We start from the raw sequence: 23,949 nt of genomic DNA on the forward strand, positions 1-23,949 counted from the left end.
ATATAAAACAAGCTAAATTTGACTCAATGTTGATGGAAACCATTAGCATCTCACAAAGCCTTCAATTTTGGTGCAACAACATAAAGAGTTAATAGTTTCATTCCCTGCAAAGTACACAAATAACTACGATTAAAAGGTCTAACCCACATATTAGTGTATCCTTTTATTCTTGACTATTGCTTAATTATGAATTTAATAAAAATATTTTATAAGATGAAAGATATTATATTTATTCATATATGTAGTAATTTTTGTTTATAATATGTAGTTTAATTATGGTATTGAACTAACATTACCATATGCCATAGATGTCTACAAAGATAATCAAAGTGTAAGCTTTACAAAAATAATCAATTTTAAATATGCAATGCATTAACATTAAAAAAATAAATGTTTTGTATCTAAAGCGATACATATATTGGTTTTGAAATTATTTTATAACTTGTTTTTTGCACGCACACACGGGAAGTTATAAACTTTTATTGTATGTATACCTCTTAGCAATCCATAGATATACAATGAATTTGATCACACTAAGAATAAGCCAATTAAATAATAAAGATGACCCTTATTCATATTATCTGGTAACCAACTAAGATTTCCATTTTTGTAGTAACTTTTGTGACAACAATAAAAAGAAATGTAGTCACATAGTTTCCCAATGAATTAATGGTCAGTGAAAGGGAAGATAACATACTTATCATTGCATCAGGTGCCTCGCCATAAAAGAAATACATCTGACCAAATCTTGTGAAAATTCAGCTGCACCAAAGAGGAAATATTGTACTACTTTCCAAAATAATGGAATAGGAATGGTATCGTGATCATAGTAGATATGTTTTTGAACTAAGTCGAGACAGACGACTTTTAGATTGCTGACAACGATGATGGAAAAGACAGAGATGACTAGGCTTATTCCAATTCTTTGAAGTTGTGTTAATCCGTTTTCATGGCAGGTATACTTTCTTGCAAAGGGGACAATGATGCAATCATAGATTGGATCACAGAAGATGACACTTAGATGGTCAAAAAGGGAGAGGTGTATGTACGGAGCTTTAAACTTAGGATAATTTGTTGAACCATTGTATTGCCTTGTAACACAAATGTTATTCCCATTTGACTTAATACCACTGCAAAGGCTATTTGTGATGGCCAAACAGGAAGTATCCGGATAACCGATTTGAGCTCCTTAACATGTGTTACGGTGCAAAGCCTTTATGGATTGATACATCGCTAGTCTAGTATGATTATTTCTCTATTACTTCCTTATCCAAACACCTGGAATCATAACAGAATTTGAAGCCATCATTTTCATTGCAATACTACTTCTCATCACAAAAAGTAAATATAAACATGGTTTTGATATCTAACTTCAACTCATTTGTATGATCAAGTTTGCAGATCCCTTTGATATTAGACTGCAAATTTGTAGTCTTATAAAGATACTTTTCATCTGGATCTTTCAGCGTATGTTTCTCAAATGTCACAAATATAACTTGACATTTGCTTGTAATGGGACTTTCACCATGTATTTGAAGTCTATACCATTGACTTTCGATGGAGAAAATTATATAAGTGAAAACCATTGCAGTTGTAGGTACACTAAAACCCCAACCCCATCATGCATTCATCTAAATCCAAACCAAGATCGACGAGCCAATGACTGCGCCAATATTGATTGAGAACTAAAGCCATTTGAAAAATAAATTTTCTTTTTCTTCTCCGTCTCATCATTGTCATCAAACTGGTCAGCACCAAAAGATGAGATGTGCGGTTTGATATCGTCGGTTACAAGAGCAATGAAGTTGAGTGATATAAAACAAGCTAAATTTGACTTAATGTTGATGGAAACCATTAGCATCTCACAAAGCCTTCAATTTTGGTGCAACAACATAAAGAGTTAATAGTTTCATTCCCTGCAAAGTACACAAATAACTACGATTAAAAGGTCTAGCCCACATATTAGTGTATCCTTTTATTCTTGACTATTGCTTAATTATGAATTTAATAAAAATATTTTATAAGATGAAAGATATTATATTTATTCATATATGTAGTAATTTTTGTTTATAATATGTAGTTTAATTATGGTATTGAACTAACATTACCATATGCCATAGATGTCTACAAAGATAATCAAAGTGTAAGCTTTACAAAAATAATCAATTTTAAATATGCAATGCATTAACATTAAAAAAATAAATGTTTTGTATCTAAAGCGATACATATATTGGTTTTGAAATTATTTTATAACTTGTTTTTTGCACGCACACACGGGAAGTTATAAACTTTTATTGTATGTATACCTCCTAGCAATCCATAGATATACAATGAATTTGATCACACTAAGAATAAGCCAATTAAATAATAAAGATGACCCTTATTCATATTATCTGGTAACCAACTAAGATTTCCATTTTTGTAGTAACTTTTGTGACAACAATAAAAAGAAATGTAGTCACATAGTTTCCCAATGCATTAATGGTCAGTGAAAGGGAAGATAACATACTTATCATTGCATCAGGTGCCTCGCCATAAAAGAAATACATCTGACCAAATCTTGTGAAAATTCAGCTGCACCAAAGAGGAAATACTGTACTACTTTCCAAAATAATGGAATAGGAATGGTATCGTGATCATAGTAGATATGTTTTTGAACTAAGTCGAGACAGACGACTTTTAGATTGCTGACAACGATGATGGAAAAGATAGAGATGACTAGGCTTATTCCAATTCTTTGAATTTGTGTTAATCCGTTTTCATGGCAGGTATACTTTCTTGCAAAGGGGACAATGATGCAATCATAGATTGGATCACAGAAGATGACACTTAGATGGTCAAAAAGGGAGAGGTGTATGTACGGAGCTTTAAACTTAGGATAATTTGTTGAACCATTGTATTGCCTTGTAACACAAATGTTATTCCCATTTGACTTAATACCACTGCAAAGGCTATTTGTGATGGCCAAACAGGAAGTATCCAGATAACCGATTTGAGCTCCTTAACATGTGTTACGGTGCAAAGCCTTTATGGATTGATACATCGCTAGTCTAGTATGATTATTTCTCTATTACTTCCTTATCCAAACACCTGGAATCATAACAGAATTTGAAGCCATCATTTTCATTGCAATACTACTTCTCATCACAAAAAGTAAATATAAACATGGTTTTGATATCTAACTTCAACTCATTTGTATGATCAAGTTTGCAGATCCCTTTGATATTAGACTGCAAATTTGTAGTCTTATAAAGATACTTTTCATCTGGATCTTTCAGCGTATGTTTCTCAAATGTCACAAATATAACTTGACATTTGCTTGTAATGGGACTTTCACCATGTATTTGAAGTCTATACCATTGACTTTCGATGGAGAAAAATATATAAGTGAAAACCATTGCAGTTGTAGGTACACTAAAACCCCAACCCCATCATGCATTCATCTAAATCCAAACCAAGATCGACGAGCCAATGACTGCGCCAATATTGATTGAGAACTAAAGCCATTTGAAAAATAAATTTTCTTTTTCTTCTCCGTCTCATCATTGTCATCAAACTGGTCAGCACCAAAAGATGAGATGTGCGGTTTGATATCGTCGGTTCCAAGAGCAATGAAGTTGAGTGATATAAACAAGCTAAATTTGACTTAATGTTGATGGAAACCATTAGCATCTCACAAAGCCTTCAATTTTGGTGCAACAACATAAAGAGTTAATAGTTTCATTCCCTGCAAAGTACACAAATAACTACGATTAAAAGGTCTAGCCCACATATTAGTGTATCCTTTTATTCTTGACTATTGCTTAATTATGAATTTAATAAAAATATTTTATAAGATGAAAGATATTATATTTATTCATATATGTAGTAATTTTTGTTTATAATATGTAGTTTAATTATGGTATTGAACTAACATTACCATATGCCATAGATGTCTACAAAGATAATCAAAGTGTAAGCTTTACAAAAATAATCAATTTTAAATATGCAATGCATTAACATTAAAAAAATAAATGTTTTGTATCTAAAGCGATACATATATTGGTTTTGAAATTATTTTATAACTTGTTTTTTGCACGCACACACGGGAAGTTATAAACTTTTATTGTATGTATACCTCCTAGCAATCCATAGATATACAATGAATTTGATCACACTAAGAATAAGCCAATTAAATAATAAAGATGACCCTTATTCATATTATCTGGTAACCAACTAAGATTTCCATTTTTGTAGTATCTTTTGTGACAACAGTAAAAAGAAATGTAATCACATAGTTTCCCAATGCATTAATGGTCAGTGAAAGGGAAGATAACATACTTATCATTGCATCAGGTGCCTCGCCATAAAAGAAATACATCTGACCAAATCTTGTGAAAATTCAGCTGCACCAAAGAGGAAATACTGTACTACTTTCCAAAATAATGGAATAGGAATGGTATCGTGATCATAGTAGATATGTTTTTGAACTAAGTCGAGACAGACGACTTTTAGATTGCTGACAACGATGATGGAAAAGATAGAGATGACTAGGCTTATTCCAATTCTTTGAATTTGTGTTAATCCGTTTTCATGGCAGGTATACTTTCTTGCAAAGGGGACAATGATGCAATCATAGATTGGATCACAGAAGATGACACTTAGATGGTCAAAAAGGGAGAGGTGTATGTACGGAGCTTTAAACTTAGGATAATTTGTTGAACCATTGTATTGCCTTGTAACACAAATGTTATTCCCATTTGACTTAATACCACTGCAAAGGCTATTTGTGATGGCCAAACAGGAAGTATCCGGATAACCGATTTGAGCTCCTTAACATGTGTTACGGTGCAAAGCCTTTATGGATTGATACATCGCTAGTCTAGTATGATTATTTCTCTATTACTTCCTTATCCAAACACCTGGAATCATAACAGAATTTGAAGCCATCATTTTCATTGCAATACTACTTCTCATCACAAAAAGTAAATATAAACATGGTTTTGATATCTAACTTCAACTCATTTGTATGATCAAGTTTGCAGATCCCTTTGATATTAGACTGCAAATTTGTAGTCTTATAAAGATACTTTTCATCTGGATCTTTCAGCGTATGTTTCTCAAATGTCACAAATATAACTTGACATTTGCTTGTAATGGGACTTTCACCATGTATTTGAAGTCTATACCATTGACTTTCGATGGAGAAAATTATATAAGTGAAAACCATTGCAGTTGTAGGTACACTAAAACCCCAACCCCATCATGCATTCATCTAAATCCAAACCAAGATCGACGAGCCAATGACTGCGCCAATATTGATTGAGAACTAAAGCCATTTGAAAAATAAATTTTCTTTTTCTTCTCCGTCTCATCATTGTCATCAAACTGGTCAGCACCAAAAGATGAGATGCGCGGTTTGATATCGTCGGTTCCAAGAACAATCAAGTTGAGTGATATAAAACAAGCTAAATTTGACTTAATGTTGATGGAAACCATTAGCATCTCACAAAGCCTTTAATTTTGGTGCAACAACATAAAGAGTTAATAGTTTCATTCCCTGCAAGTACACAAATAACTACGATTAAAAGGTCTAGCCCACATATTAGTGTATCCTTTTATTCTTGACTATTGATTAATTATGAATTTAAAAAAAATATTTTATAAGATGAAAGATATTATATTTATTCATATATGTAGTAATTTTTGTTTATAATATGTAGTTTAATTATGGTATTGAACTAACATTACCATATGCCATAGATGTCTACAAAGATAATCAAAGTGTAAGCTTTACAAAAATAATCAATTTTAAATATGCAATGCATTAACATTAAAAAGATAAATGTTTTGTATCTAAAGCGATACATATTGGTTTTGAAGTTATTTTATAACTTGTTTTTTGCACGCACACACGGGAAGTTATAAACTTTTATTGTATGTATACCTCCTAGCAATCCATAGATAAACAATGAATTTGATCACACTAAGAATAAGCCAATTAAATAGTAAAGATGACCCTTATTCATATTATCTGGTAACCAACTAAGATTTCCATTTTTGTAGTATCTTTTGTGACAACAGTAAAAAGAAATGTAATCACATAGTTTCCCAATGCATTAATGGTCAGTGAAAGGGAAGATAACATACTTATCATTGCATCAGGTGCCTCGCCATAAAAGAAATACATCTGACCAAATCTTGTGAAAATTCAGCTGCACCAAAGAGGAAATACTGTACTACTTTCCAAAATAATGGAATAGGAATGGTATCGTGATCATAGTAGATATGTTTTTGAACTAAGTCGAGACATACGACTTTTAGATTGCTGACCACGATGATGGAAAAGATAGAGATGACTAGGCTTATTCCAATTCTTTGAATTTGTGTTAATCCGTTTTCATGGCAGGTATACTTTCTTGCAAAGGGGACAATGATGCAATCATAGATTGGATCACAGAAGATGACACTTAGATGGTCAAAAAGGGAGAGGTGTATGTACGGAGCTTTAAACTTAGGATAATTTGTTGAACCATTGTATTGCCTTGTAACACAAATGTTATTCCCATTTGACTTAATACCACTGCAAAGGCTATTTGTGATGGCCAAACAGGAAGTATCCGGATAACCGATTTGAGCTCCTTAACATGTGTTACGGTGCAAAGCCTTTATGGATTGATACATCGCTAGTCTAGTATGATTATTTCTCTATTACTTCCTTATCCAAACACCTGGAATCATAACAGAATTTGAAGCCATCATTTTCATTGCAATACTACTTCTCATCACAAAAAGTAAATATCAACATGGTTTTGATATCTAACTTCAATTCATTTGTATGATCAAGTTTGCAGATCCCTTTGATATTAAACTGCAAATTTGTAGTCTTATAAAGATACTTTTCATCTGGATCTTTCAGCGTATGTTTCTCAAATGTCACAAATATAACTTGACATTTGCTTGTAATGGGACTTTCACCATGTATTTGAAGTCTATACCATTGACTTTCGATGGAGAAAATTATATAAGTGAAAACCATTGCAGTTGTAGGTACACTAAAACCCCAACCCCATCATGCATTCATCTAAATCCAAACCAAGATCGACGAGCCAATGAGTACCCCAATATTGATTGAGAACTAAAGCCATTTGAAAAATAAAATTTCTTTTTCTTCTCCGTCTCATCATTGTCATCAAACTGGTCAGCACCAAAAGATGAGATGCGCGGTTTGATCTCGTCGGTTCCAAGAACAATCAAGTTGAGTGATATAAAACAAGCTAAATTTGACTTAATGTTGATGGAAACCATTAGCATCTCACAAAGCCTTTAATTTTGGTGCAACAACATAAAGAGTTAATAGTTTCATTCCCTGCAAGTACACAAATAACTACGATTAAAAGGTCTAGCCCACATATTAGTGTATCCTTTTATTCTTGACTATTGATTAATTATGAATTTAAAAAAAATATTTTATAAGATGAAAGATATTATATTTATTCATATATGTAGTAATTTTTGTTTATAATATGTAGTTTAATTATGGTATTGAACTAACATTACCATATGCCATAGATGTCTACAAAGATAATCAAAGTGTAAGCTTTACAAAAATAATCAATTTTAAATATGCAATGCATTAACATTAAAAAGATAAATGTTTTGTATCTAAAGCGATACATATTGGTTTTGAAGTTATTTTATAACTTGTTTTTTGCACGCACACACGGGAAGTTATAAACTTTTATTGTATGTATACCTCCTAGCAATCCATAGATAAACAATGAATTTGATCACACTAAGAATAAGCCAATTAAATAGTAAAGATGACCCTTATTCATATTATCTGGTAACCAACTAAGATTTCCATTTTTGTAGTATCTTTTGTGACAACAGTAAAAAGAAATGTAATCACATAGTTTCCCAATGCATTAATGGTCAGTGAAAGGGAAGATAACATACTTATCATTGCATCAGGTGCCTCGCCATAAAAGAAATACATCTGACCAAATCTTGTGAAAATTCAGCTGCACCAAAGAGGAAATACTGTACTACTTTCCAAAATAATGGAATAGGAATGGTATCGTGATCATAGTAGATATGTTTTTGAACTAAGTCGAGACATACGACTTTTAGATTGCTGACCACGATGATGGAAAAGATAGAGATGACTAGGCTTATTCCAATTCTTTGAATTTGTGTTAATCCGTTTTCATGGCAGGTATACTTTCTTGCAAAGGGGACAATGATGCAATCATAGATTGGATCACAGAAGATGACACTTAGATGGTCAAAAAGGGAGAGGTGTATGTACGGAGCTTTAAACTTAGGATAATTTGTTGAACCATTGTATTGCCTTGTAACACAAATGTTATTCCCATTTGACTTAATACCACTGCAAAGGCTATTTGTGATGGCCAAACAGGAAGTATCCAGATAACCGATTTGAGCTCCTTAACATGTGTTACGGTGCAAAGCCTTTATGGATTGATACATCGCTAGTCTAGTATGATTATTTCTCTATTACTTCCTTATCCAAACACCTGGAATCATAACAGAATTTGAAGCCATCATTTTCATTGCAATACTACTTCTCATCACAAAAAGTAAATATCAACATGGTTTTGATATCTAACTTCAATTCATTTGTATGATCAAGTTTGCAGATCCCTTTGATATTAAACTGCAAATTTGTAGTCTTATAAAGATACTTTTCATCTGGATCTTTCAGCGTATGTTTCTCAAATGTCACAAATATAACTTGACATTTGCTTGTAATGGGACTTTCACCATGTATTTGAAGTCTATACCATTGACTTTCGATGGAGAAAATTATATAAGTGAAAACCATTGCAGTTGTAGGTACACTAAAACCCCAACCCCATCATGCATTCATCTAAATCCAAACCAAGATCGACGAGCCAATGAGTACCCCAATATTGATTGAGAACTAAAGCCATTTGAAAAATAAAATTTCTTTTTCTTCTCCGTCTCATCATTGTCATCAAACTGGTCAGCACCAAAAGATGAGATGCGCGGTTTGATCTCGTCGGTTCCAAGAACAATCAAGTTGAGTGATATAAAACAAGCTAAATTTGACTTAATGTTGATGGAAACCATTAGCATCTCACAAAGCCTTTAATTTTGGTGCAACAACATAAAGAGTTAATAGTTTCATTCCCTGCAAGTACACAAATAACTACGATTAAAAGGTCTAGCCCACATATTAGTGTATCCTTTTATTCTTGACTATTGATTAATTATGAATTTAAAAAAAATATTTTATAAGATGAAAGATATTATATTTATTCATATATGTAGTAATTTTTGTTTATAATATGTAGTTTAATTATGGTATTGAACTAACATTACCATATGCCATAGATGTCTACAAAGATAATCAAAGTGTAAGCTTTACAAAAATAATCAATTTTAAATATGCAATGCATTAACATTAAAAAGATAAATGTTTTGTATCTAAAGCGATACATATTGGTTTTGAAGTTATTTTATAACTTGTTTTTTGCACGCACACACGGGAAGTTATAAACTTTTATTGTATGTATACCTCCTAGCAATCCATAGATAAACAATGAATTTGATCACACTAAGAATAAGCCAATTAAATAGTAAAGATGACCCTTATTCATATTATCTGGTAACCAACTAAGATTTCCATTTTTGTAGTATCTTTTGTGACAACAGTAAAAAGAAATGTAATCACATAGTTTCCCAATGCATTAATGGTCAGTGAAAGGGAAGATAACATACTTATCATTGCATCAGGTGCCTCGCCATAAAAGAAATACATCTGACCAAATCTTGTGAAAATTCAGCTGCACCAAAGAGGAAATACTGTACTACTTTCCAAAATAATGGAATAGGAATGGTATCGTGATCATAGTAGATATGTTTTTGAACTAAGTCGAGACATACGACTTTTAGATTGCTGACCACGATGATGGAAAAGATAGAGATGACTAGGCTTATTCCAATTCTTTGAATTTGTGTTAATCCGTTTTCATGGCAGGTATACTTTCTTGCAAAGGGGACAATGATGCAATCATAGATTGGATCACAGAAGATGACACTTAGATGGTCAAAAAGGGAGAGGTGTATGTACGGAGCTTTAAACTTAGGATAATTTGTTGAACCATTGTATTGCCTTGTAACACAAATGTTATTCCCATTTGACTTAATACCACTGCAAAGGCTATTTGTGATGGCCAAACAGGAAGTATCCGGATAACCGATTTGAGCTCCTTAACATGTGTTACGGTGCAAAGCCTTTATGGATTGATACATCGCTAGTCTAGTATGATTATTTCTCTATTACTTCCTTATCCAAACACCTGGAATCATAACAGAATTTGAAGCCATCATTTTCATTGCAATACTACTTCTCATCACAAAAAGTAAATATCAACATGGTTTTGATATCTAACTTCAATTCATTTGTATGATCAAGTTTGCAGATCCCTTTGATATTAAACTGCAAATTTGTAGTCTTATAAAGATACTTTTCATCTGGATCTTTCAGCGTATGTTTCTCAAATGTCACAAATATAACTTGACATTTGCTTGTAATGGGACTTTCACCATGTATTTGAAGTCTATACCATTGACTTTCGATGGAGAAAATTATATAAGTGAAAACCATTGCAGTTGTAGGTACACTAAAACCCCAACCCCATCATGCATTCATCTAAATCCAAACCAAGATCGACGAGCCAATGAGTACCCCAATATTGATTGAGAACTAAAGCCATTTGAAAAATAAAATTTCTTTTTCTTCTCCGTCTCATCATTGTCATCAAACTGGTCAGCACCAAAAGATGAGATGCGCGGTTTGATCTCGTCGGTTCCAAGAACAATCAAGTTGAGTGATATAAAACAAGCTAAATTTGACTTAATGTTGATGGAAACCATTAGCATCTCACAAAGCCTTTAATTTTGGTGCAACAACATAAAGAGTTAATAGTTTCATTCCCTGCAAGTACACAAATAACTACGATTAAAAGGTCTAGCCCACATATTAGTGTATCCTTTTATTCTTGACTATTGATTAATTATGAATTTAAAAAAAATATTTTATAAGATGAAAGATATTATATTTATTCATATATGTAGTAATTTTTGTTTATAATATGTAGTTTAATTATGGTATTGAACTAACATTACCATATGCCATAGATGTCTACAAAGATAATCAAAGTGTAAGCTTTACAAAAATAATCAATTTTAAATATGCAATGCATTAACATTAAAAAGATAAATGTTTTGTATCTAAAGCGATACATATTGGTTTTGAAGTTATTTTATAACTTATTTTTTGCACGCACACACGGGAAGTTATAAACTTTTATTGTATGTATACCTCCTAGCAATCCATAGATAAACAATGAATTTGATCACACTAAGAATAAGCCAATTAAATAGTAAAGATGACCCTTATTCATATTATCTGGTAACCAACTAAGATTTCCATTTTTGTAGTATCTTTTGTGACAACAGTAAAAAGAAATGTAATCACATAGTTTCCCAATGCATTAATGGTCAGTGAAAGGGAAGATAACATACTTATCATTGCATCAGGTGCCTCGCCATAAAAGAAATACATCTGACCAAATCTTGTGAAAATTCAGCTGCACCAAAGAGGAAATACTGTACTACTTTCCAAAATAATGGAATAGGAATGGTATCGTGATCATAGTAGATATGTTTTTGAACTAAGTCGAGACATACGACTTTAAGATTGCTGACCACGATGATGGAAAAGATAGAGATGACTAGGCTTATTCCAATTCTTTGAATTTGTGTTAATCCGTTTTCATGGCAGGTATACTTTCTTGCAAAGGGGACAATGATGCAATCATAGATTGGATCACAGAAGATGACACTTAGATGGTCAAAAAGGGAGAGGTGTATGTACGGAGCTTTAAACTTAGGATAATTTGTTGAACCATTGTATTGCCTTGTAACACAAATGTTATTCCCATTTGACTTAATACCACTGCAAAGGCTATTTGTGATGGCCAAACAGGAAGTATCCAGATAACCGATTTGAGCTCCTTAACATGTGTTACGGTGCAAAGCCTTTATGGATTGATACATCGCTAGTCTAGTATGATTATTTCTCTATTACTTCCTTATCCAAACACCTGGAATCATAACAGAATTTGAAGCCATCATTTTCATTGCAATACTACTTCTCATCACAAAAAGTAAATATCAACATGGTTTTGATATCTAACTTCAATTCATTTGTATGATCAAGTTTGCAGATCCCTTTGATATTAAACTGCAAATTTGTAGTCTTATAAAGATACTTTTCATCTGGATCTTTCAGCGTATGTTTCTCAAATGTCACAAATATAACTTGACATTTGCTTGTAATGGGACTTTCACCATGTATTTGAAGTCTATACCATTGACTTTCGATGGAGAAAATTATATAAGTGAAAACCATTGCAGTTGTAGGTACACTAAAACCCCAACCCCATCATGCATTCATCTAAATCCAAACCAAGATCGACGAGCCAATGAGTACCCCAATATTGATTGAGAACTAAAGCCATTTGAAAAATAAAATTTCTTTTTCTTCTCCGTCTCATCATTGTCATCAAACTGGTCAGCACCAAAAGATGAGATGCGCGGTTTGATCTCGTCGGTTCCAAGAACAATCAAGTTGAGTGATATAAAACAAGCTAAATTTGACTTAATGTTGATGGAAACCATTAGCATCTCACAAAGCCTTTAATTTTGGTGCAACAACATAAAGAGTTAATAGTTTCATTCCCTGCAAGTACACAAATAACTACGATTAAAAGGTCTAGCCCACATATTAGTGTATCCTTTTATTCTTGACTATTGATTAATTATGAATTTAAAAAAAATATTTTATAAGATGAAAGATATTATATTTATTCATATATGTAGTAATTTTTGTTTATAATATGTAGTTTAATTATGGTATTGAACTAACATTACCATATGCCATAGATGTCTACAAAGATAATCAAAGTGTAAGCTTTACAAAAATAATCAATTTTAAATATGCAATGCATTAACATTAAAAAGATAAATGTTTTGTATCTAAAGCGATACATATTGGTTTTGAAGTTATTTTATAACTTATTTTTTGCACGCACACACGGGAAGTTATAAACTTTTATTGTATGTATACCTCCTAGCAATCCATAGATAAACAATGAATTTGATCACACTAAGAATAAGCCAATTAAATAGTAAAGATGACCCTTATTCATATTATCTGGTAACCAACTAAGATTTCCATTTTTGTAGTATCTTTTGTGACAACAGTAAAAAGAAATGTAATCACATAGTTTCCCAATGCATTAATGGTCAGTGAAAGGGAAGATAACATACTTATCATTGCATCAGGTGCCTCGCCATAAAAGAAATACATCTGACCAAATCTTGTGAAAATTCAGCTGCACCAAAGAGGAAATACTGTACTACTTTCCAAAATAATGGAATAGGAATGGTATCGTGATCATAGTAGATATGTTTTTGAACTAAGTCGAGACATACGACTTTAAGATTGCTGACCACGATGATGGAAAAGATAGAGATGACTAGGCTTATTCCAATTCTTTGAATTTGTGTTAATCCGTTTTCATGGCAGGTATACTTTCTTGCAAAGGGGACAATGATGCAATCATAGATTGGATCACAGAAGATGACACTTAGATGGTCAAAAAGGGAGAGGTGTATGTACGGAGCTTTAAACTTAGGATAATTTGTTGAACCATTGTATTGCCTTGTAACACAAATGTTATTCCCATTTGACTTAATACCACTGCAAAGGCTATTTGTGATGGCCAAACAGGAAGTATCCAGATAACCGATTTGAGCTCCTTAACATGTGTTACGGTGCAAAGCCTTTATGGATTGATACATCGCTAGTCTAGTATGATTATTTCTCTATTACTTCCTTATCCAAACACCTGGAATCATAACAGAATTTGAAGCCATCATTTTCATTGCAATACTACTTCTCATCACAAAAAGTAAATATAAACATGGTTTTGATATCTAACTTCAACTCATTTGTATGATCAAGTTTGCAAATCCCTTTGATATTAGACTGCAAATTTGTAGTCTTATAAAGATACTTTTCATCTGGATCTTTCAGCGTATGTTTCTCAAATGTCACAAATATAACTTGACATTTGCTTGTAATGGGACTTTCACCATGTATTTGAAGTCTATACCATTGACTTTTGATGGAGAAAAATATATAAGTGAAAACCATTGCAGTTGTAGGTACACTAAAACCCCAACCCCATCCTGCATTCATCTAAATCCAAACCAAGATCGACAAGCTAATGACTGCGCCAATATTGATTGAGAACTAAAGCCATTTGAAAAATAAATTTTCTTTTTCTTCTCCGTCTCATCATTGTCATCAAACTGGTCGGCACCAAAAGATGAGATGCGCGGTTTGATCTCGTCGGTTCCAAGAACAATCAAGTTGAGTGATATATAACAAGCTAAATTTGACTTAATGTTGATGGAAACCATTAGCATCTCACAAAGCCTTTAATTTTGGTGCAACAACATAAAGAGTTAATAGTTTCATTCCCTGGAAGTACACAAATAACTACGATTAAAAGGTCTAGCCCACATATTAGTGTATCCTTTTATTCTTGACTATTGATTAATTATGAATTTAAAAAAAATATTTTATAAGATGAAAGATATTATATTTATTCATATATGTAGTAATTTTTGTTTATAATATGTAGTTTAATTATGGTATTGAACTAACATTACCATATGCCATAGATGTCTACAAAGATAATCAAAGTGTAAGCTTTACAAAAATAATCAATTTTAAATATGCAATGCATTAACATTAAAAAGATAAATGTTTTGTATCTAAAGCGATACATATTGGTTTTGAAGTTATTTTATAACTTATTTTTTGCACGCACACACGGGAAGTTATAAACTTTTATTGTATGTATACCTCCTAGTAATCCATAGATAAACAATGAATTTGATCACACTAAGAATAAGCCAATTAAATAGTAAAGATGACCCTTATTCATATTATCTGGTAACCAACTAAGATTTCCATTTTTGTAGTATCTTTTGTGACAACAGTAAAAAGAAATGTAATCACATAGTTTCCCAATGCATTAATGGTCAGTGAAAGGGAAGATAACATACTTATCATTGCATCAGGTGCCTCGCCATAAAAGAAATACATCTGACCAAATCTTGTGAAAATTCAGCTGCACCAAAGAGGAAATACTGTACTACTTTCCAAAATAATGGAATAGGAATGGTATCGTGATCATAGTAGATATGTTTTTGAACTAAGTCGAGACATACGACTTTAAGATTGCTGACCACGATGATGGAAAAGATAGAGATGACTAGGCTTATTCCAATTCTTTGAATTTGTGTTAATCCGTTTTCATGGCAGGTATACTTTCTTGCAAAGGGGACAATGATGCAATCATAGATTGGATCACAGAAGATGACACTTAGATGGTCAAAAAGGGAGAGGTGTATGTACGGAGCTTTAAACTTAGGATAATTTGTTGAACCATTGTATTGCCTTGTAACACAAATGTTATTCCCATTTGACTTAATACCACTGCAAAGGCTATTTGTGATGGCCAAACAGGAAGTATCCAGATAACCGATTTGAGCTCCTTAACATGTGTTACGGTGCAAAGCCTTTATGGATTGATACATCGCTAGTCTAGTATGATTATTTCTCTATTACTTCCTTATCCAAACACCTGGAATCATAACAGAATTTGAAGCCATCATTTTCATTGCAATACTACTTCTCATCACAAAAAGTAAATATAAACATGGTTTTGATATCTAACTTCAACTCATTTGTATGATCAAGTTTGCAAATCCCTTTGATATTAGACTGCAAATTTGTAGTCTTATAAAGATACTTTTCATCTGGATCTTTCAGCATATGTTTCTCAAATGTCACAAATATAACTTGACATTTGCTTGTAATGGGACTTTCACCATGTATTTGAAGTCTATACCATTGACTTTCGATGGAGAAAAATATATAAGTGAAAACCATTGCAGTTGTAGGTACAGTAAAACCCCAACCCCATCCTGCATTCATCTAAATCCAAACCAAGATCGACGAGCTAATGACTGCGCCAATATTGATTGAGAACTAAAGCCATTTGAAAAATAAATTTTCTTTTTCTTCTCTGTCTCATCATTGTCATCAAACTGGTCAGCACCAAAAGATGAGATGCGCGGTTTGATCTCGTCGGTTCCAAGAACAATCAAGTTGAGTGATATATAACAAGCTAAATTTGACTTAATGTTGATGGAAACCATTAGCATCTCACAATGCCTTTAATTTTGGTGCAACAACATAAAGAGTTAATAGTTTCATTCCCTGCAAGTACACAAATAACTACGATTAAAAGGTCTAGCCCACATATTAGTGTATCCTTTTATTCTTGACTATTGATTAATTATGAATTTAAAAAAAATATTTTATAAGATGAAAGATATTATATTTATTCATAAATGTAGTAATTTTTGTTTGTAATATGTAGTTTAATTATGGTATTGAACTAACATTACCATATGCCATAGATGTCTACAAAGATAATCAAAGTGTAAGCTTTACAAAAATAATCAATTTTAAATATGCAATGCATTAACATTAAAAAGATAAATGTTTTGTATCTAAAGCGATACATATTGGTTTTGAAGTTATTTTATAACTTATTTTTTGCACGCACACACGGGAAGTTATAAACTTTTATTGTATGTATACCTCCTAGCAATCCATAGATAAACAATGAATTTGATCACACTAAGAATAAGCCAATTAAATAGTAAAGATGACCCTTATTCATATTATCTGGTAACCAACTAAGATTTCCATTTTTGTAGTATCTTTTGTGACAACAGTAAAAAGAAATGTAATCACATAGTTTCCCAATGCATTAATGGTCAGTGAAAGGGAAGATAACATACTCATCATTGCATCAGGTGCCTCGCCATAAAAGAAATACATCTGACCAAATCTTGTGAAAATTCAGCTGCACCTAAAAGGAAATACTGTACTACTTTCCAAAATAATGGAATAGGAATGGTATCGTGATCATAGTAGATATGTTTTTGAACTAAGTCGAGACAGACGACTTTTAGATTGCTGACCACGATAATGGAAAAGATAGAGATGACTAGGCTTATTCCAATTCTTTGAAGTTGTGTTAATCCGTTGTCATGGCAGGTATACTTTCTTGCGAAGGGGACAATGATGCAATCATAGATTGGATCACAGAAGATGACACTTAGATGGTCAAAAAGGGAGAGGTGTATGTTCGGAGCTTTAAACTTAGGATAATTTGTTGAACCATTGTATTGCCTTGTAACGCAAATGTTATTCCCATTTGACTTAATACCACTGCAAAGGCTATTTGTAATGGTCAGACAGGAAGTATCCGGATAACCGATTTGAGCTCTTTAACATGTGTTACGGTGCAAAGCCTATATGGATTGGTACATCGCTAGTCTAGTATGATTATTTCTCTATTACTTCCTTATCCAAACACCTGGAATCATAACAGAACTTGAAGCCATCATTTTCATTGCAATACTACTTCTCATCACAAAAAGTAAATATAAACATGGTTTTGATATCTGTGAGATATTGGATCGAACTCTAGTATTGTCAAAGGGTAGCTTCTTGGTTCGACAGTTCGACAGAGTTAAGCATGAAGTCAAAGGATTGTTCACATGCTGGTGTCGAAGTGTGCATGCTGTAGTCGAAGATGGGTCTAGCATGCAGATGTCGAAGATGCTAGGGTAGTTAGCATGTTAAATTAGGTTTTAGTGTTTAAACCCTAATTTGTTAAGTTAGCTTGTTTATTAAGTTGGCTTGTGTAATGGGCCTTGCTAAAAAAGCCCATTAGTTAGTATGTTAGGTTTTATTATAAATAGCATACTAGTCTCTCATCATTGCTAAGCTGCAAATCCTAATTTAGAGTGAGAGAGGTTATTTGTTATTCTTGTAAACTTGTAATCTTGTTTTAAGAGAAAGTGAAAGAATAGCAGTTATAACCAATTCTTGTGTTCCTCTTCTTCCTTGTCCTTTATTCTTCCTTGTTTTATACTTTGTTCTTGGCATTGAATTCACAACAAATTGGTGAGGTGAGCGTGGAGAAGATGCCTTCAACAAAGTATGAGATTGAAAAGTTCACCGGAGTGAATGATTTCGGTCTGTGGCGCTTGAAGATGAAAGCCCTACTGGTTCAGCAGGGTTGTTTGGAAGCGTTGAAGGGAGAGGCAGCCATGAATGCCGAATTAACGGCAGCGGAGAAGACGAATATGATCGAGAAAGCACACAGCGCAATTTTGTTGAGCCTTGGTGATAAGGTTCTCCGGCAGGTATCAAAGGAGACGACGGCATCAGGGTTATGGGTGAAACTTGAAAGTTTGTATATGACCAAATCGCTGGTAAATCGACTCTACCTGAAGCAAGCTTTGTATTCATTCAAGATGATTGAAGACAAAGTATTGGCTGAGCAGTTGGATATGTTCAACAAGCTGATTCTTGATCTTGAAAATATTGATGTGAAGATCGATGATGAAGATCAAGCGCTGTTACTATTATGTTCTTTGCCTCGATCACATGCTCACTTCAAAGAAACTCTCTTGTATGGAAGGGAGTCCCTGACGTTTGAAGAAGTTCAATCAGCCTTATACTCTAAGGACTTGAATGAACGAAAGGAGCATAAACCTTCGACTGTTGGCGAAGGTTTGGCCGTTAAAGGAAAACTCTTACGAAAGGATGGTATGTTCGACAAGAAGAAAGGCAAAAGCCAGTCGAAGACTTACAGTGGCGAAGCATCTGGCATTCGATGCTACCATTGTAAAAAGGAGGGTCACACAAGAAAGGTGTGCCCTGAACGCTTGAAATATCATGGAGGTAAGGATAATGGCAACGCTGCCATTGTTCAAGATGATTTCGAATCATCTGATGTTCTTGTGGTTTCAAGCAGTGACTCTAAGAAGGAGTGGATTATGGATTCAGGTTGCACTTGGCACATGACTCCAAACAAAGACTTGTTCGAGGAATTATGTGATCAAGATGGTGGATCAGTATTGCTGGGAAACAACAAGGCTTGCAAGATTGCAGGTGTTGGATCTGTGAAATTCAAGCTCCATGATGAGTCAATAAGGTTGTTGACTGAAGTTAGGTATGTTCCTGATTTGAAGAGAAATTTGCTTTCTCTTGGTGAATTCGACAAGAAAGGATATGTTTTCCAAGGAGAGAAAAGTATCCTAAGAGTCATGAAGGGGTCGAAGGAAGTCTTGAGAGGCGTGAAGAAACAAGGCTTGTATACCCTTGAGGCTGAAGTTGTAAGTGGTTCGACAAATGTTGTATCCACGAAACCTTTGTCGAAGACAGAAATCTGGCACATGAGATTGGGCCATGTCAGTGAAAGGGGTCTGGTCGAATTAGGGAAACAAAATCTGCTTGGTGGAGACAAAGTCGAAAAGCTGAAGTTTTGTGAACCCTGTGTACTTGGAAAATCTTGCAGAGTGAAGTTCAACAAAGGCAAACAAAGAACACATGGATCCCTTGATTACATCCATGCTGATCTTTGGGGGCCTGCAAGGTGTGCATCACATTCAGGAGCAAGGTATTTTCTATCCATAGTAGATGATTATTCCAGAAAATTATGGGTATTCATCCAGAAGACTAAGGATGAAACTTTTGAGAATTTCAAAAGTTGGAAGACTCTGGTTGAAAATCAAGCTGGCAGGAAGGTCAAGAGGTTGAGAACCGACAATGGCCTTGAATTTTGCAATGAGGCATTCGACAGTTTTTGTGCGGTCTTTGGTATTGCAAGGCACAGAACTACTGCAGGTACTCCACAGCAAAATGGTTTGGCTGAAAGATTTAATCGAACTATTTTGGAGAGAGTCAGATGCATGTTGACTAGTGCGGGGTTAAAGAAGGTGTTCTGGGCTGAGGCTGTTTCGACAGCAACATATCTGATAAACAGATGTCCTTCGACAGCGTTAGATATGAAGACACCTGAAGAAGTTTGGTCGGGACATCCACCAGATCTCGACAAACTGAGAGTATTTGGCTGCGTAGCCTATGCTCACATTAGGCAAGATAATGTCGAACCTAGAGCTCTGAAATGCATGTTCATGGGATACCCTGATGGAGTCAAAGCTTATAGGCTATGGTGCCTAGAGCCAGGTCACAGGAGGTGTATCACCAGTCGAGATGTAGTTTTCAATGAAGCTGAAATGGCTTTTAAGAAAACTGATGATGTTGGTCGAAGTACAGAAACATCTGACGAAGAGCTGGAACAGGTAGAGATTCCTGTTGAGGTGGAGCATGTTAATGCTGAATTGCATATCCCAGATGAAGTCGAAGAAGAAGCAGAAGATGCTGAAGTTGAGGAAACTGACAATGACTACCTATTGTCGAGAGATAGGTCGAGAAGAGTCATCAAGCCACCTCAGAGACTTGGATATGCAGATCTTATAGCTTATGCCTTAATCTCTGCAAGTGAGGTTCTAGACGAAGAACCTAGAGACTATAAGGAAGTTATGAGGAGTCGAAATAAGACTGAATGGCTGAAGGCCATGGATGATGAGATGAAATCTCTTCATGATAATCATACTTGGGAACTGATCAAGAAACCTGTTGGGGCAAGGTTAGTCAGCTGTAAATGGATTTTCAAAGTTAAGGAAGGAATTGAAGGAGTGACGTCGAAAAGATACAAGGCAAGGTTAGTTGCAAGGGGTTTCACTCAAAAAGAAGGTGTCGACTTCAATGATGTGTTTTCTCCTGTTGTCAAGCATAGGTCCATTCGAATGTTGCTTGCCATGGTGGCACAGTTCGATCTTGAACTGGAACAGATGGATGTGAAGACTGCGTTCTTGTATGGTGATCTAGATGAAACGATCCTGATGAGGCAACCTGAAGGGTATGTCGAAAAGGGGAAGAAAGATTATGTGTGCGAGTTAAAGAGATCTTTATATGGGCCAGAAACAATCTCCTCGACAGTGGAATAGGAGATTCGACAAGTTCATGGCACGCATAAGTTTCACTAGAAGTCAGTTCGACCACGGCGTTTACTTCAGATTTCGATCTGGTAATTCATTTGTTATTTTGTTGCTTTATGTGGATGATATTCTCATAGCAAGCAACAGTGTCGAAGATGTGATGAGGGTGAAGGCTGAACTCAATAAGGAGTTCGATATGAAGGATCTGGGAGCTGCTTCCAGAATTCTTGGAATTGACATTCGAAGAGATAGAAAGAAGTCGAAGTTATGCCTATCTCAAGAGGCATATCTACGGAAGATTCTTGAAAAGTTTGGTATGTCGAATTCGAAGCCAGTTGTGACTCCAACAAACCCTCAATTCAAGCTGAGTATTGATCAGTGTCCCAGTACTGATGTTGAAAGAGCCTATATGAATAGCATCCCATATGCTAATATAGTTGGTTCTTTGATGTATGCTATGGTCTGTACTAGACCTGACATAGCATATGCAGTAAGTCTTGTAAGCAGGTACATGGCGAACCCTGGAAAGGCTCACTGGCAAGCATTAAAGTGGATTTTAAGGTACATGAATGGGTCTCTGAATAGAGTCCTAATTTATGGTGGAGCCTTGGGTGAAAATAGTAAAGCAGTAATAGAAGGATATGTCGACTCTGATTATGCAGGTTGTATGGATTCCAGAAAATCTATTTCTGGATATGTTTTCACTATGTTTGGCACAGCAATTAGTTGGAAAGCAACTCTTTAGAAGGTTGTTGCTCTATCAACCACTGAAGCGGAATATATTGCTCTCACTGAAGCTGTGAAAGAAGCATTGTGGCTTGAAGGTTTTGCGAAGGAGCTGAAACTTCAAGGTCGAGGTATCACTGTTAAATGTGATAGTCAAAGTGCAATACACCTGTCGAAGAATTCAGCCTATCATGAGCGAACTAAGCACATTGATGTGAGGCTGCATTTCGTCAGAGGAGTAATCGAGCGTGGAGAAGTCCAAGTGCTGAAGGTTTCGACTGAAGACAATGCTGCTGATATGATCACCAAGACATTGTCGAGTTGCAAGTTTTTCCACTGTATGCAGTTGATAAAGCTGCATGAAGAAAGCTAGTTTGTTCCTTGACGTTGTAGAGTTAGGTCCAAGGTGGAGATTTGTGAGATATTGGATCGAACTCTAGTATTGTCGAAGGGTAGCTTCTTGGTTCGACAGTTCGACAGAGTTAAGCATGAAGTCGAAGGATTGTTCACATGCTGGTGTCGAAGTGTGCATGCTGTAGTCGAAGATGGGTCTAGCATGCAGATGTCGAAGATGCTAGGGTAGTTAGCATGTTAAATTAGGTTTTAGTGTTTAAACCCTAATTTGTTAAGTTAGCTTGTTTATTAAGTTGGCTTGTGTAATGGGCCTTGCTGAAAAAGCCCATTAGTTAGTATGTTAGGTTTTATTATAAATAGCATACTAGTCTCTCATTATTGCTAAGCTGCAAATCCTAATTTAGGGTGAGAGAGGTTATTTTTTATTCTTGTAAACTTGTAATCTTGTTTTAAGAGAAAGTGAAAGAATAGCAGTTATAACCAATTCTTGTGTTCCTCTTCTTCCTTGTCCTTTATTCTTCCTTGTTTTATACTTTGTTCTTGGCATTGAATTCACAACAATATCTAACTTCAACTCATTTGTATGATTAAGTTTGCAAATCCCTTTAATATTAGACTGAAAATTTGTAGTCTTATAAAGATACTTTTCATCTGGATCTTTCAGCGTATGTTTCTCAAATGTCACAAATATAACTTGACATTTTCTTGTAATGGGACTTTCACCTTGTATTTGAAGTCTATACCATTGACTTTCGACGGAGAAAAATATATAAGTGAAAACCATTGCAGTTGTAGGTACACTAAAACCCCAACCCCATCCTGCATTCATCTAAATCCAAACCAAGATCGATGAGCCAATGACTGCGCCAATATTGATTGAGAACTAAAGCCATTTGAAAAATAAATTTTCTTTTTCTTCTCCGTCTCATCATTGTCATCAAACTGGTCAGCACCAAAAGATGAGATGCGCGGTTTGATATCATCGGTTCCAAGAGCAATTAAGTTGAGTGATATAAAACAAGCTAAATTTGACTTAATGTTGATGGAAACCATTAGCATCTCACAAAGCCTTTAATTTTGGTGCAACAACATAAAGAGTTAATAGTTTCATTCCCTGCAAGTACACAAATAACTACGATTAAAAGGTCTAGCCCACATATTAGTGTATCCTTTTATTCTTGACTATTGATTAATTATGAATTTAATAAAAATATTTTATAAGATGAAAGATATTATATTTATTCATATATGTAGTAATTTTTGTTTATAATATGTAGTTTAATTATGGTATTGAACAAACATTACCATATGCCATAGATGTCTACAAAGATAATCAAAGTGTAAGCTTTACAAAAAGATTTAATTTTAAATATGCAATGCATTAATATTAAAAAAAATAAATGTTTTGTATCTAAAGCGATACATATTGGTTTTGAAATTATTTTATAACTTTTTTTTTTGCACGCACACACGGGAAGTTATAAATTTTTTTGTATGTATACCTCTTAGCAATCCATAGATATACAATGAATTTGATCACACTAAGAATAAGCTAATTAAATAATAAAAATGACCCTTATTTATATTATCTGGTAACCAACTAAGATTACCATTTTTGTAGTAACTTTTGTGACAATAATAAAATGAAATCTAGTCACATAATTTCCCAATGCAGTAGTGGTCAGTGAAGGGGAAGATAACAAACTTATCATTGCATCAGGTGCCTCGCCATAAAAGAAGTACATCTGACCATTTCTTGTGAAAACTTCAGCTGCACCAAAGAGGAAATACTGTACTACTTTCCAAAAGGGTGGAATATGAATGGTA

General features: G+C 34.1%; 6 pseudogenes; all 6 read right to left on the reverse strand.

Annotated features, from left to right (window-relative positions):
* LOC131604158 (protein NRT1/ PTR FAMILY 8.2-like) overlaps positions 1-1,855 on the reverse strand; it is a 2,260-nt pseudogene extending 405 nt beyond the window's left edge.
* A 426-nt stretch (positions 1,856-2,281) lies between these two features.
* LOC131604159 (protein NRT1/ PTR FAMILY 8.1-like) lies at positions 2,282-3,929 on the reverse strand (annotated as a pseudogene).
* A 163-nt stretch (positions 3,930-4,092) lies between these two features.
* Positions 4,093-5,478, reverse strand: LOC131604160 (protein NRT1/ PTR FAMILY 8.1-like; annotated as a pseudogene).
* Positions 5,479-13,137: 7,659 nt separating this feature from the next.
* On the reverse strand, positions 13,138-14,523 carry LOC131604161 (protein NRT1/ PTR FAMILY 8.1-like; annotated as a pseudogene).
* Positions 14,524-14,946: 423 nt separating this feature from the next.
* On the reverse strand, positions 14,947-16,332 carry LOC131604162 (protein NRT1/ PTR FAMILY 8.1-like; annotated as a pseudogene).
* Positions 16,333-16,755: 423 nt separating this feature from the next.
* LOC131604163 (protein NRT1/ PTR FAMILY 8.2-like) lies at positions 16,756-23,175 on the reverse strand (annotated as a pseudogene).
* Between the last annotated feature and the right edge of the window lie 774 nt (positions 23,176-23,949).

Source organism: Vicia villosa, linkage group LG5 (genome assembly GCF_029867415.1).
Source record: "Vicia villosa cultivar HV-30 ecotype Madison, WI linkage group LG5, Vvil1.0, whole genome shotgun sequence".
NCBI lineage: Eukaryota > Viridiplantae > Streptophyta > Magnoliopsida > Fabales > Fabaceae > Vicia > Vicia villosa.